This window comes from Ciconia boyciana, chromosome 2 (assembly GCF_034638445.1).
Source record: "Ciconia boyciana chromosome 2, ASM3463844v1, whole genome shotgun sequence".
In the NCBI taxonomy this organism is placed as follows: Eukaryota; Metazoa; Chordata; class Aves; order Ciconiiformes; family Ciconiidae; genus Ciconia; species Ciconia boyciana.
The window spans coordinates 141,202,174-141,215,031 of record NC_132935.1 but is presented as its reverse complement, the minus strand read 5'-3'; the positions used below and the strand labels follow the sequence as shown (position 1 = coordinate 141,215,031).

The 12,858-nt window shown below is 46.3% G+C and overlaps 1 protein-coding gene across 1 annotated transcript in view; it reads left to right on the top strand.

Annotated features, from left to right (window-relative positions):
* Positions 1-9,973: 9,973 nt before the first annotated feature.
* DYNC1I1 (dynein cytoplasmic 1 intermediate chain 1) overlaps positions 9,974-12,858 on the top strand; it is a 196,675-nt gene continuing 193,790 nt past the window's right edge. The window contains exon 1 of the mRNA XM_072851493.1: positions 9,974-10,162. The gene's annotated coding sequence lies outside the window, so the exon portion shown is untranslated. The remainder of the gene's footprint in view (positions 10,163-12,858) is intronic.

Genomic DNA, 12,858 nt, shown 5'->3' with positions numbered 1-12,858 from the left:
TGTTTGCTTCCAGCATGAGCGGGAGTAAGATATCAATGCAGACACAAGATGTCTACTAATGATCTTTCATCACTCAGACACCACCAAGCCAACGCACAGTACTTCTCTTCTGACCAGACTGTACATTCTTCCTTTCTCTGTACAGACCATTGCCAGATGTCTCACAAGCTACATGGGAATATGGTCTGTGGATGGGCACTTACATGATTTGGCCATCACAGAGTCTGGCCACTTTTAACAGTCCAAGAGGTAAGAGAGACTTATGTACACAGACCTCGACCTCCCTAACACTCCCCTCCTCTCCCTAGTCTCCACTGTGGCCCATCACTCCAGCACATAGCTTTCCAGCAGAAAGAACTCTTCTTTAAAGATTACCTTGGTCTTATCCTCTCAATCAGCGTCTCAGATTTTGGGCTGTCTTCTGAAGGTGTCCAATGTGCTCCAGAAAACAGAGGCCAGCAACTATTGCACATTAAGATGTGCTGAAGCACTTTGGCACTGCAGAGCACTATTGCAACAGTATGATCCCTCACAGATATATTTCCCACTGTCAAATACTATCCCAGCACCTCCTTAATAATGAACACTGTCAACCCGGTGTGCAGAAGGAAAGCCACAACTGAAGTGAGCTCCTGCTGTACTTGATGATCACAGTCCCAGAGGTAAGACAAGTTGCCACTGCTTGGGGCCATGAATTTCAGGCAATATCTCCTTTTTCTTGGGTGGAGACACAGACATAGCATCTTTCCTCCTTCCATCACTGTCTCAACATCATCTGGGCTGTGCTAGAGGGACGCCTAAACTTGACATCACAGCAGCAACATCTTTGACTATTACCACCTCTCCCTTCACTGCTCAGGGAATGATTGTGCTGGGAGTGCTGTCATTTATTCACAGAGAACTACCCCTGGAGCTACCACCACCTCAGCCTCTGCAGCTCCTGCCAGACCCTTCCTCCTCAAAAGGCTTAGGGGTGAGTTCCTCCACCACCATCCTAGGAGACAAGGGAGGTGCAGTGATCACTTTCAGACCGTCCTCACTCGTTAGCACTGTTGCTCTTGGACCCTCGCCTGTATCTTGCAGAGCTGCTTGTTCTGACCCTGTCCAGACCTGAAGTTCATCCCAGGCCTTAACTCTCCCTAATCCCTATTTACTCAAATGGACACTGGCTTTATACCCATCTAGTGTACAATTTCCTAAACAAGCCTTCTGCCTCCATCTCTTCTGCGGTCTCCGCTAACCTCTAGGCTAAGCAGAGTGGAGCGGGAGTTTTTATTACCAGTGGGCAAGATTCATTCTTGCCCCTGGCACCTCATTCTAGAGATGCCTTTTTGGTGCAGACATAATTCTGTCATGCCTGGAGAGAGCAGGCGGGCAGACCTTGAGAATGGCACTGAGCATGAAATGCCTACATCACAGGGGATGGATTAGAGGAGATGTGTCAGTTGTATATACATGAGAGTGACATAGGCATCCCTCAAAGCAACAATGTTGGAATTGAGCTGCCTACCAAGCACAGACATCTCAATGCAGGAGATGGGTGTGTTAAAAAATTGTGGGGAAGTAGTCAAGATGAATCATTGTCATGCACCACAAGGTCTAAAATCATAGAATCATAGAATCATAGAATAGTTTGGGTTGGAAGGGACCTTCAACGATCATCTAGTCCAGCTCCCCTGCAATGAGCAGGGACATCTTCAATGAGATCAGGTTGCTCAGAGCTCCGTCCAACCTGACCTTGAATGTTTCCAGGGATGTGGCATCTACCAGCTCTCTAGACAACCTGTGTTCCAGTGTTTCACCACCCTCACTGTAAAAAAATTTCTTCCTTATGTCTAGTCTGAATCTACCCTCTTTTAGTTTAAAACCATTACCCCTTATCCTGAAGTCTGTCCCCATTTTTCTTATAAGCCCCCTTTAAGTACTGAAAGGCTGCAATAAGGCCTCTCTGGAGCCTTCTCTTCTCCAGGCTGAACAACCCCAACTCTCTCAGCCTTTCTTCACAGGAGAGATGTTCCATCCCTCTGATCATTTTCGTGGCCCTCCTCTGGACCCGCTCCAACAGGTCCATGTCTTTCCTGTGCTGAGGGCTCCAGAGCTGGACGCAGTGCTCCACGTGGGGTCTCACCAGAGCGGAGTAGAGGGGCAGAATCACCTCCCTTGACCTGCTGGCCACCCTTCTTTCTATGCAGCCCAGGATACAGTTGGCTTTCTGGGCTGCAGGTGCACATTGCCGGCTCATGTCCAGCTTTTCATCCACCAGTACCCCTGAGTCCTTCTCCGTAGGGCCGCTCTCAATCCCTTCATCCCCCAGCCTGTATTGATACTGGGGCTTGCCCCGACCCAGGTGCAGGACCTTGCACTTATGTTTAGCCATACATTGAATAGTGTTATTCTTTAAAAGGGATGCTACCGTCTCACCAAGGATGGAGGCCAGACACACTGGTCTGTAGCTCCCAGGTTCCCCTCTAAAGCCTTTTTTATGGACAGGACCTGCACTGACAACCCACCGGTTCCCTGACTTGCAGCCCTGGCACTAGATGCCTGCCTACTTTCAGTTCCAAGTCATAATCTCAGTGTCCTGCGAGTGGAGGGATCCCAAATCACTTTACCTTCTGTATGCCACAGACACACAGCTCTCTGTTCAGGCATGAAGTGAGGACAGATAGCCCTGTTCAAGTCATGCTAAGCAGTCCTATTCATTTTGGCTACATGGAGGCAGCCTCCTAACTCTGGACTGAAATGCATAAGTGATTTGATTTTCCAAAAGTCTGGGTATGAAGGCCACTTGTCTGCTGAATTTTAATTTGCATTGTCTTGGTGGAACAGTCTGTGCTGCCATATCTTTTCCCTTAGGCTTCCTTACTAAGATGGGTGCTGTGTCTGAAAGCTCATTGCATTCAGTAGTAATTTTCCCCAACTCCTCCATTATTTATTTTTAGATTTCAATGAGAAAAAAACATACCCATCTACCACTTTAGGCACTGACAGCTATTTGGGATCAGAAGCAATGCCGAAACAATCATTCTTACACACTGCAACGTTAAATTCCCTTAACCAAGCAGAAATTCAAAGTAGTGGAACAAACCCCACCCCAGAACTGTTTTATCAGCTATCCCCTTTTAAGAAGATTAAACTGTTATATTTCTCTGCTGCTGCTTTCATCTTCCCTCTGTGAGTGTCATCCAGGCCTCCAGGCAAGCATAGCTGCTTATCCTCATCTGGAGACTTCAAGTCAGGAAAAATGAGGTAGAGAGAGCAAAAAATACAGGTCAATAAGCAATGGGTATGTATGAGAAGAACATGGTTAAAAAATGGAAGCCATGGCCAGGGCCGGATGTGTCAGGTCCTATGTAAGTGGTTTTCTAAGACTACAGAATAAATTCAGAGCTAGGACACTGCTTGGAAACTTTTGTTGTGCACTGATACACTGATAGCCACTTCTAAAGGCATCCAGATCACTACTATAATTAACACCTATTATTGTTGTCTCTGTAGATGGGATATTAAGGACACAATTTCCTATTAATTTACATCAATTAGTCCATCCAATTCATGGTTAAGGATATTGGAGAGGCCAGCAAAGATGACTGCCTTGGGCATAACTAAGTATGAAAAATAAGGCACATTGCAAAGAGACATTTTAGAGAAATACTTTCCTTTAGGATCTTCTCTCCATAATGCATTTCTACTTTCAATCATATGAATAATTTGCCATAAGGTTCAATTTGTTGTCAAAAATAGCACTTAGCTGGTTTCATACATTTTAATACATCTTCATGATATATTAAATTCATGGATCACCTTATATATACTGCTGATTTTAACTTCAACTGGTAAAGCTAAGCTTCAAGTTACTATTTGGGAGGTCTCAGGAATCCTATAAAGAAATGTAGCATCCTTTGGTGTTTGTAAAAATGCAGATTGTCGTCGTTTTAAATCAAACATGAAGAAGTGGATTTCAAACCAAAGGTGGTGTGGGGAAATGAGACAGCATTTTGTAAAAAGGACCCAATAATTGTAAAGACCTCTGAGTGCTGCCAGTAATTCTGTAAACTCAGCCATTTCTTTTGCTCCCTTCAACAAAGTTCTTGAGTCATCAGGAACTTGAAACAGAGCTGAATGGAGACACCTATTTAGTTTGGGTTTTAAGAGAGTATTTCAGTCTATGTTCCCTAAGCCACTCATCCAGTCCTGCCCCAAGCTCCTTTCTCTTCCAAGCCCTGCCATACAAGCTGTGGAGCTCTCCTTTTGCAGCTTCCTCAGTAATTCAGAACATGAGCACAGTAGCAAAGCACAGCAAAACCCTTCAAGCCTGAAGTCCTCTACAGGCTGCTGAGTCTGCACGACCATTGCCAGGAAGCTTGGGCAATGTCTCCCAGAACCTTCCAGTTCCTTCCCAAGGTAGCTGCTTTGCTGCTATATTTCCAAGCCCTTCCCAGTACTCTGAACCTTTTCAGACAAAAGGAACCAGTTGCATTATGTGGCAAGCACCTGCTACTTACAAAGGCACCAACAAAATTTCTGGAGGCTTTCTTTCTTGCATGCCATTTCTGTACCTCAGTTACAAGTGCACAACCAGAAGCCTGGGTAATGATGTGTTTTAACGAGCAGAGTCTCAAACGTGAAGTCATGTTCATGATTCCTATTTCAGACGTACAGCACTGTTGAGTTTTGGGACAACACGAAAAACACAGTTTCTTGGAGAACAATGGTTAACTTTTATGGAAAGACTAGGATTCCTTAGGATGAATTCCACCTTAAGAACCAGGTTGAATCCATAGCCATCCTGCTTAGTATTGCTCTACTAAGGTTTGATCAATTTGTAGAAATGTAGCTCTAACTTCCAGCTAATTGCTATTTTAGTTGGCGTTTATTATTATCACTTAACATTTATACTACAGCTCACCAAGCTTTTTCAATCACAGTTGACACATTAATCTACTAACTACTGTTATAGGTAGATTGACTGAAGAATTTATAGTCTCATATAAATAGCAAATATAGTGTGTACATCAGTCACAATGTATAGTTAACATTGTGAATGCAGTTAGATTTTTATTTTTTGAAAGTAGGATGGAAAGGAGGGCACCCTGCTATTCCTCTTTCTCTTGAGCCAGAGGGTTCCTCTATAGGGTAACAGGCCATACATTATCCTCCCTTCAACTTTGTATCTCCACAAGCCAAAAAAGCTAAGAGAGCTTTCAAGGTGAAGTGAACCTGTCAGAGGAGACAAGTCAGGGCTACAGAGTGCTAGCTGTATGAACAGGAGGGATGGAGCTGAGGCTTTCTGGAAAAAAACCCCCACTTGATCCAAATGGTTGTGTCAAATGCTGCTCTGTTTGAGCATGGACACGTTTTCGTCTCCTGCAAGTACCAGTGTGTTCTTGCCCCCCCCCCCCCAATTTCCTTTTCTGTTGCCTGAATAGCAGCAAAAATAAAATACACTGCTGCAGCCTTGCTACTCCTTTCCTGGACACTCCAGGCATCGTGCCACTGCAATCAGGCTGATTTGCAAATCCTGAAACCAGCACCTTGTATCTTCTAAGTCCCTCAGTTACCTGCCCATGGTCCCACGGAACTTTGTTGAAACTATTATTTCCTGGTCTCCTAACTAATCCCTTTGGTGCCAATGTTGTAGGAAAGTGAGGAAAAAAGCAAGAAAAGAGGCTTAGAAAAGAGCCTGTCACTAAAATAATTGTTTCTAAGAGCACACAGCTTCAATATCTTTGAAGAGTAACCCAAATCCAGAACAACAGGGAACTCACCCATCTGCCACAGATCTCCCTTTACCTTCTACTTGTATACCACATCTCTTATATTTGCCATTTCTTTCTGATAAATAATTTGTCCTTTTTAAGATACGTCCTTTTTTAGCTTTGTACATGTGTTTGTGCAAAGATCTTGGAACTGGAGATCTACCAATAGCTAATCGTCAGAGGAATTATTAGTGACTGTGTACCAGATACATTTAAACTCTTCATTTATATTCTTGCACCTATTGTGGATATTCAGGCTTGCAGAAATTTCAACTCAATGATCTGCCTGGAGAACTAAGTGTTTTTAGCAAACAGTAAGAAAAGCTCTCCAATACTTTCTGCTTAACTTTTTCATAACCAAGTAATGACCCATGTATTTCTTCCAAGACTAACTAACTAGTTCATTTGTGAAGAAAAGATTTCTAAAGCCATGTGGAATAGTGCCCTATAGTGACTTTACTGTCGTAACAATAAACATGACTTCAGAAGTGATATTCCACCCTTTTTTTAAAGCTTGCTTTCATTTTTCATTCTGCCTTTTGATCCTTTGTTAAAATCATTGCCTTTAAAAAGCTGGAAGGCATTTTGTAACATCCTCTGTTATTTGCAGAGCCCAGGTGAAGCCTATCATGCAAAGTGTCTAAAAAGTGCTGCCATTTCCATTAAGCCTTAGAAATGTCTGCTTTGAAATTCATTTGTAATCTTCCAGTGGCACAAACTTCCAAGAGGGTTTGCTTATTTGTTACTGCCCTTTGTGAAGTAGGAATTGCTGGTGCCTAAGGCAGGGAAATGCAATGCACTGCTAATTATTTGTCTCATGTTGCATCATAAATGGTTATTGGTTTGTCAGAGTAATTTATGCCAACCTTCATTAATAACTTACATGTGAACAACTCTATATAAAGTAACTCCAAAAAGAAATTTTGTCAATTTGTTTTCCCTCAAACTCTTCAAATCTAGTAATCAACCACGTATTGCACTTATTAATGTCCGCAGAAACCTCTAAATTTTACATGTGTGCCTGTAAAATAGAACAGGGGAGACAGGCAAACATCGAAGTTTTGTAATTTTATCAATAGCCTTTTTCCCACACAATCCATGGGCTGTGATGAGCCCCAAACTTCCCCTTAACCTTTGGTTTCTCTAGATGACAGCGTGGTTGCTGCGTGTCCACGTACAATTGACCTCTGCTGGAGAGAAGGCAGCTTGTCAGATGCATGCAATTGCTGACTGGTTTGCCCTCTGTTGAACTAATAAAGCAATGTGAGGCTACAATAACTACGTTCTGAGTTCACAGAGTGAGTTTCAGACTCATTCAGATTATTTTCAAACTTTAAAGTTTTGAAAATAATCTTAACTCTGCCCTACTGCACGTTCACCTGGTAATTAAGACAGATACATAATCAGCTAATGCCTACTGGCAGAATATAATGAGTTGGATAATATTATGTATTTGTGTTTAATGGGAAAATGTAAAATTAGTACACATCCTGGGGTATACTGAAATGACTGGATGTTTTTCATGAAATGCTGTTAAAAAGACATTATTGATCATAATGATTTTTTTTTGTAAAAATGAATATAATCATATCTTCTTGGAATATAAAAGTTTTATCCCTGTCTTGTAAAATTAGTGATTATACAATTTGCGTCCCTAGAACAAGAAATCCACAAAAATGGTGAGAGCTTTTGGTGTGGAAGATTAGAGAAGACAATGGTGAGAATGAGGTCAAAGAGAACAGAGCATCACTTGTAGGGAAATTAGTTATTCCTTCAGAGAACCTCTTAACTGGGCTGGTTGTGTATTTTTCCTGTGTTCCCGAAGTTTGTCAGTCCTAGGATCACCTATTAAGAATATAGAGCAAGGCTTGCTTCTCTCTAAATGACCTTACAATAGTTGATTCTGAGGACAAATTGTGTATTTTTTATACTACCCTGGCCACCGAAGTTCTTTCCAAACTCTTCTGTATAGGATTCCCCATTATTCGATAATAATTTGTATCAGATCTGTCATTATGTTTCATGAGGGCTTTTTTACAGTTTTACCTTGATGTTTCCATTTTTGTGCTTTATTTTTATACTTTAAAAAGAGCAGATCACCTCTGGCAAATGTGAATATAACAAATATCAAAACTGTGTCCCATTGAACTGGGGTTTACAGTGTTTTTTTAAAAATGTCCTATGTGAGTTACTGGTAGAACATAAAATACCATTACTTTGTAACAAAAAATGTAGGACTTGACTTAACAAGCTTTGAAGACTTATTTATGACATATATCAGTGTGCCTGACACCATCACACAATGTGATAGCATGATATAGTCTATGATACCATGTTGCATGTATATGATACCACAGCATCATGATTATATGTATATGATAGCATGTTAACAATAGCAGAACCTCATTATGCATCATGGAGAACCAGTCTGATCTGTCAATTCAGGAATACTAAATGACCACAAGGCCCTCTTAGGTCAGGAACAATTTAAAGGAATCCACTGAGTTTGCAGGGAATTTGCAAATTATGCACAATCCAAAGAAACCTAAACAAACCCTGTGGGATTTATGCTAAAGCTGAGACTAAGACCAACACTTCCAAAAGCAAACAGCAGTTTCTGAAGCTCAACTTTGAGTGCCTGATTTTGAAAGGGCCTTATTTTAATAAAAAGTTGCAAACCAAGGGCCCTAAACTTGAAACTTTCCAAATTGTGCATTTAAAACCATGGGCTTTTTTCCACGTGCTCCAGCCTGCACAAGCAGAAGATGTTGCTCTTTAAGGACTCTTACAGGAGAGCAAGATATGAATCTTTCCTGCTTCGACACCAATTAAATTGAGAAACTGCTATTTCATCACTGTGTCCTCACCCACAATGGATGCTGTTGTTCCTCTTCAGGGTTCTTTGTCTCCTGGCCAGGTGCAGTCCGGCTGGGTCTGGCAGGAACTGGAGGTGATGTGAATCTTTGATGGCTTTTCAGTGGTCTGGGTGTACCTCACTCTTCCCAGGACAGGCCCTGGACCTGGAATGACAGTGGCTGGAGTTACCGCTTCCTGCCAAAACAAACCAAACCATGGCTGCAGGGACTGGTTGCGGGAGGGTACCTTTCCTGCTCTCTCTGACCAGAGGGCTGGAGAACAGTGAGTCGTACGTCCAGGACATCACGTTTTTAAAGAACAAACCATGGTACCAAAGGGCACATGTTTTCCTCCTGTGTGGGGCAACACATCTGTGTGCAATAAGAGAGGGAAGCTGGGTTATCCACACCAGAGGTGGATGTTATCTGCAGGAACATGGACTGCCTCCGCCAGCTCTGCTTGGCTGCTCTCCCCCAGGACATGGACGTGTCGGTGTGGGCAGAGGAGCAGGCGTGCTGCTAGAAGGAGTCTGGCCCTCCTCTCTGGTACCTGTCCCCACAGGAGTGGTGTGAGGAAACAGGGACGAAACAAAACACCTGCCTTTGGGCAGCCTTGCCCTTGTCTAACCATGAAAGCTGGCTATCATTCGCCTGCTCTGGAGCTCTCCCTGTTCTTCCCAAAGGGACAGGGCCTCAGTGGGAGCCTGCTGCCCTCACGACTGTTGGCCAGGCTGCAGTGGGGCTGATGGCCAGGCTGCAGTGGGGCTGATGCCCAGGCTGCAGTGGTGGCGATGGTGAGGCTGGCATGGCGGGGATATCTAGGCAGCTTTGAGGGTGACGGCTAAGCCACTGAGGAGCCGCTGGCTGCTGCCATGGGGATGGTGGCAAGGGTACTGTGGAGGTGGTGGTGGGTGATGGCTAGGCAGTTGTGGGGCTGACGGTGATGCCGTCGTTGGGCTGGTAGCCAGGCTGCCGTGCAGGGGAGAAGCCTGCGCCACTGTGGGGGTGACACCCAGGGGTGACAGCGAGGGGACCTCGCAGCGGCCGGGGGAGCCCACTTCAGGCCGGAGTTGCTGGGGGGCAGGCGCGGGGGCCCAGGCCCGCCGGAGCCCCGGGCGAGGCGTCGGCCCCCTCCAGGAGGCCCCGCCGCCGCCACCTGCCCCTCGCCCCCCGCGGCCCCGCCCCGGCCCCGCCGGGCGCTGCTGGGCTGACGGGGGGCGGCGGCGGCGGGGGTGTCGCTGCCGGGGGCGCGCGGGCGGAGGAAGAGGAGGAGGAGGAGGAGGAGGAGGAAGGCGGCGGCAGCAGCTCTCGGGAGGAGCCTGTCCAGCGTGAGACAGCACATTCAGCCGCCGGCGGCGGTCCTGCTGCAGCGGCGGGCGGCACGGCACGGCACGGCACGGCACGGCACGGCACGGCACGGCAGAGCGCAGCGCCGCGGGCAGCAGCCTTTCGGGCAGCGGGCAGTCCCTCCGCTCCCCCGGCGGCGGGGGCTCGGTGAGGGCTGCGCGGCGCCGGGAGCCTCTCCGCATCGCCCGGGCGCCGGCGGAGGTGAGGCACCCCCGGGGGGCGGCGAGGCCGGGACGCGGCCGTGCCGCGGCGGAGGGGGCGAGCGGGGGCTCCCCTTGGGGGCCCGGCGTTGGGGGCGGAGGAGCCGGGCGAGGGGGGCCCTCCTGGGGATGCGCATCGGCCGCGGAGCCTCGGCGCGGCTGCCCGAGGCGCTCCCCGGGCGCCCGGCCCGGGCTGGGTTAGCGGGCATCCCCCGGCTGCCCCGCAGGAACCGGCCGGCCCTCGCCGGGAGGTGGGCTTTCCCACCCCGGCGGCTCGTCTCTGGGAAGGGAGCGGGCGGGGAGGGCTGCGGTGAGCCCCGCCGGCCTCCGCCGCACCTGCTCCAGTCCCTGGGGCTCCTCCCGGCACCGGCACCGGCATCGGCACCGGCACCGGCACCGGCCGCGGCCCCGGCCCCGGCCCCGGCACGGCCCCTTCGCCGTCCCGCTCCGCCGCGAGGGGCTGCCGCAGGCTCCCCGGCTTGTGTCTCAGCGCCCAGCAGCTTAAAGCAAAGGGGGGGTGGGAAAAAGTTTCCCATCTTTAATTCTTTGCACAGCGTGAGCAACAGCGGGTTTGCTCAAGTCCACGATGACAGCAGACAGAGAATTTGATATTTTCCCGTTCCTAAGGTGATTCCCTAAAAGGGTGAGAGAAGGAGGGAATCAGAGAGGCCTTTTTCACTAGTAGTCCATTGAAATACATTTTCAAAAGGATGTTATTACGGTTTCATTGCCCTGGAATCCCCGTGGGTCAGCAAAGAGCATAAGGCCCCTAGATATTTCCTAGACAAAGCCCCTGTCTTACTGACTGGAACAAAGTATATTTGTCTGTCAATATTGTCATCGACAGAAAGTACAAATTTCAACTATAAATACATATAAAATAAGGATTCTCAACAGACCAAGCGATCTAACCTGCTATTATAGGGGGGATGAGATAGAAAGACCTGACATGAAGTTGGCACGTGGCTTTGGCACTTGCACCTGGTAATTTATCCTGACATACAGGGTTTTGTCAGCTCTTCGCTTCTACATGAGGACATTGTTACCTCTGAAATGGCTCTAAATATCATGAAACACTGTGCTGCAGAACCTGTTTCAGAATGGAAATCCAAATCCCAGGACCATCTATCTCCTGATAGATGGTATTATCAGAGCCACCGAGGAATTTCAGTTCTGTTACTACCAATGTGCTTTGTTGAAGTCCCTCATTTGTTCTTGCTAAGTTAATGGGAAGAAGTTATATGTTTTCTTTTCTGATTCTTTTAGGTTCCTCTTTTTACTTTCTTGCCATTTGAGAGGACATCTCTAGTAACAGTCTCCACACTTAGTGAAGGTGGATAAAATTCCTTCTATAATTTCTGTGTAGCGTTTCTCAGCAAGAATGGGTTTCCTCAACACAAACCTTGGGGCTGCACCCAGGTCTTTGCCCCTGGGAGTGCTCACTCTGATAACCATCCTCTGCTTCATTTTCTTTTCCCAAAACCATCTATTTATAGTCCATGGAAATACAAAATGTGTTGCCCCTTCTCCACCTTCTTCTCTGTTCACAGACTGTTTTGAGGATTGGGACTTGCTATCCTCTTCCTTGATATGTGAAAGACTTCTGAGGGCCAGGTATGTGGAGGTCCAAGAGATTGTTTAGAGTCGGATTAGCTAGATTCCTCCTAGCTCTAAACACCTCTGCCTCAAATTAGTCTGCCCTAAAAATGCATTAACTGCAGTGCTGCCTTATCCACAGTTTAAGAGAGGAATCTTTAAAGGAGCACCAGTAAACCACACCCTACTACACATGCAGTGATTATTGAGAATTTGGAAATCTGGCTACTCAGAGTAGTTAGGCAAATACTCTTTTGTACCCTGCAGATCTTAATTTAAGAAGCTGACCTTCCAGCTCTTTCTGTAGGAGGAAGGGCAGTGAGCTGCCCTCCTTCATCATGCCTTTCGGTGGCTATTTTTTTCATTATTGAAATACATTTGTTTGTTTTCCAGTTTGTGTTTTTCCAGCTTCAGGTTCCTGGTTCCTGTTATGTCATCTCTCATAGATAAAAGCCTTGCTTTAGCAGCTGTCTTCAGTGTAGGTACTCTAAATGATGTGGCAAGAACTTACCTGCTTTATTTTCAAATAAATTAACAGATCAAGTGTATTGGTCTCCTTTTCTTTTGTAAGACAGGTTTCAGGAATCATTCCTTGCTGCCATCAGTTTTCCAATCTGAAAGAAGAGAGAGAGGGAACGCTAGATAGAGCTGGATGTGATGGGTTGTGGTAGAGGTCTCACCATTGCAGGATACTGGACAATGAGGTGAAATGGGCTGGGAGGGAAAAAGATAAGGGAGCGAAATAGAAAAACGTAAGGGTATAGAAAGGCATTGCTGTTTTTCAAAGCTTCACCAACTCCTGCTAATGATTCAGGTAATCATGTGGGAACTTCCAACTCCTCAAACTTGACTTCTTCTCACAGAGGTTTAAAATAGTTCATGGTCTCTCCCTAGGACTACTCAGGCTTATTAACTAGTGCTACGCCTTGAGTGCCCTGTTGAGCTCCTTTGGTTTGGTTTGACCAATAACAGGAGTAGTAATTAGGAATCTTTCAGAGTCACTGATGCCTAGTGCCAAAAGGAGCCGCTACTTGGAGGTGGTAGTGGGATGTTAACAGAAAGATCCTCCCTGTCCTACCCATGGGCTTTAATTTTCAGGGA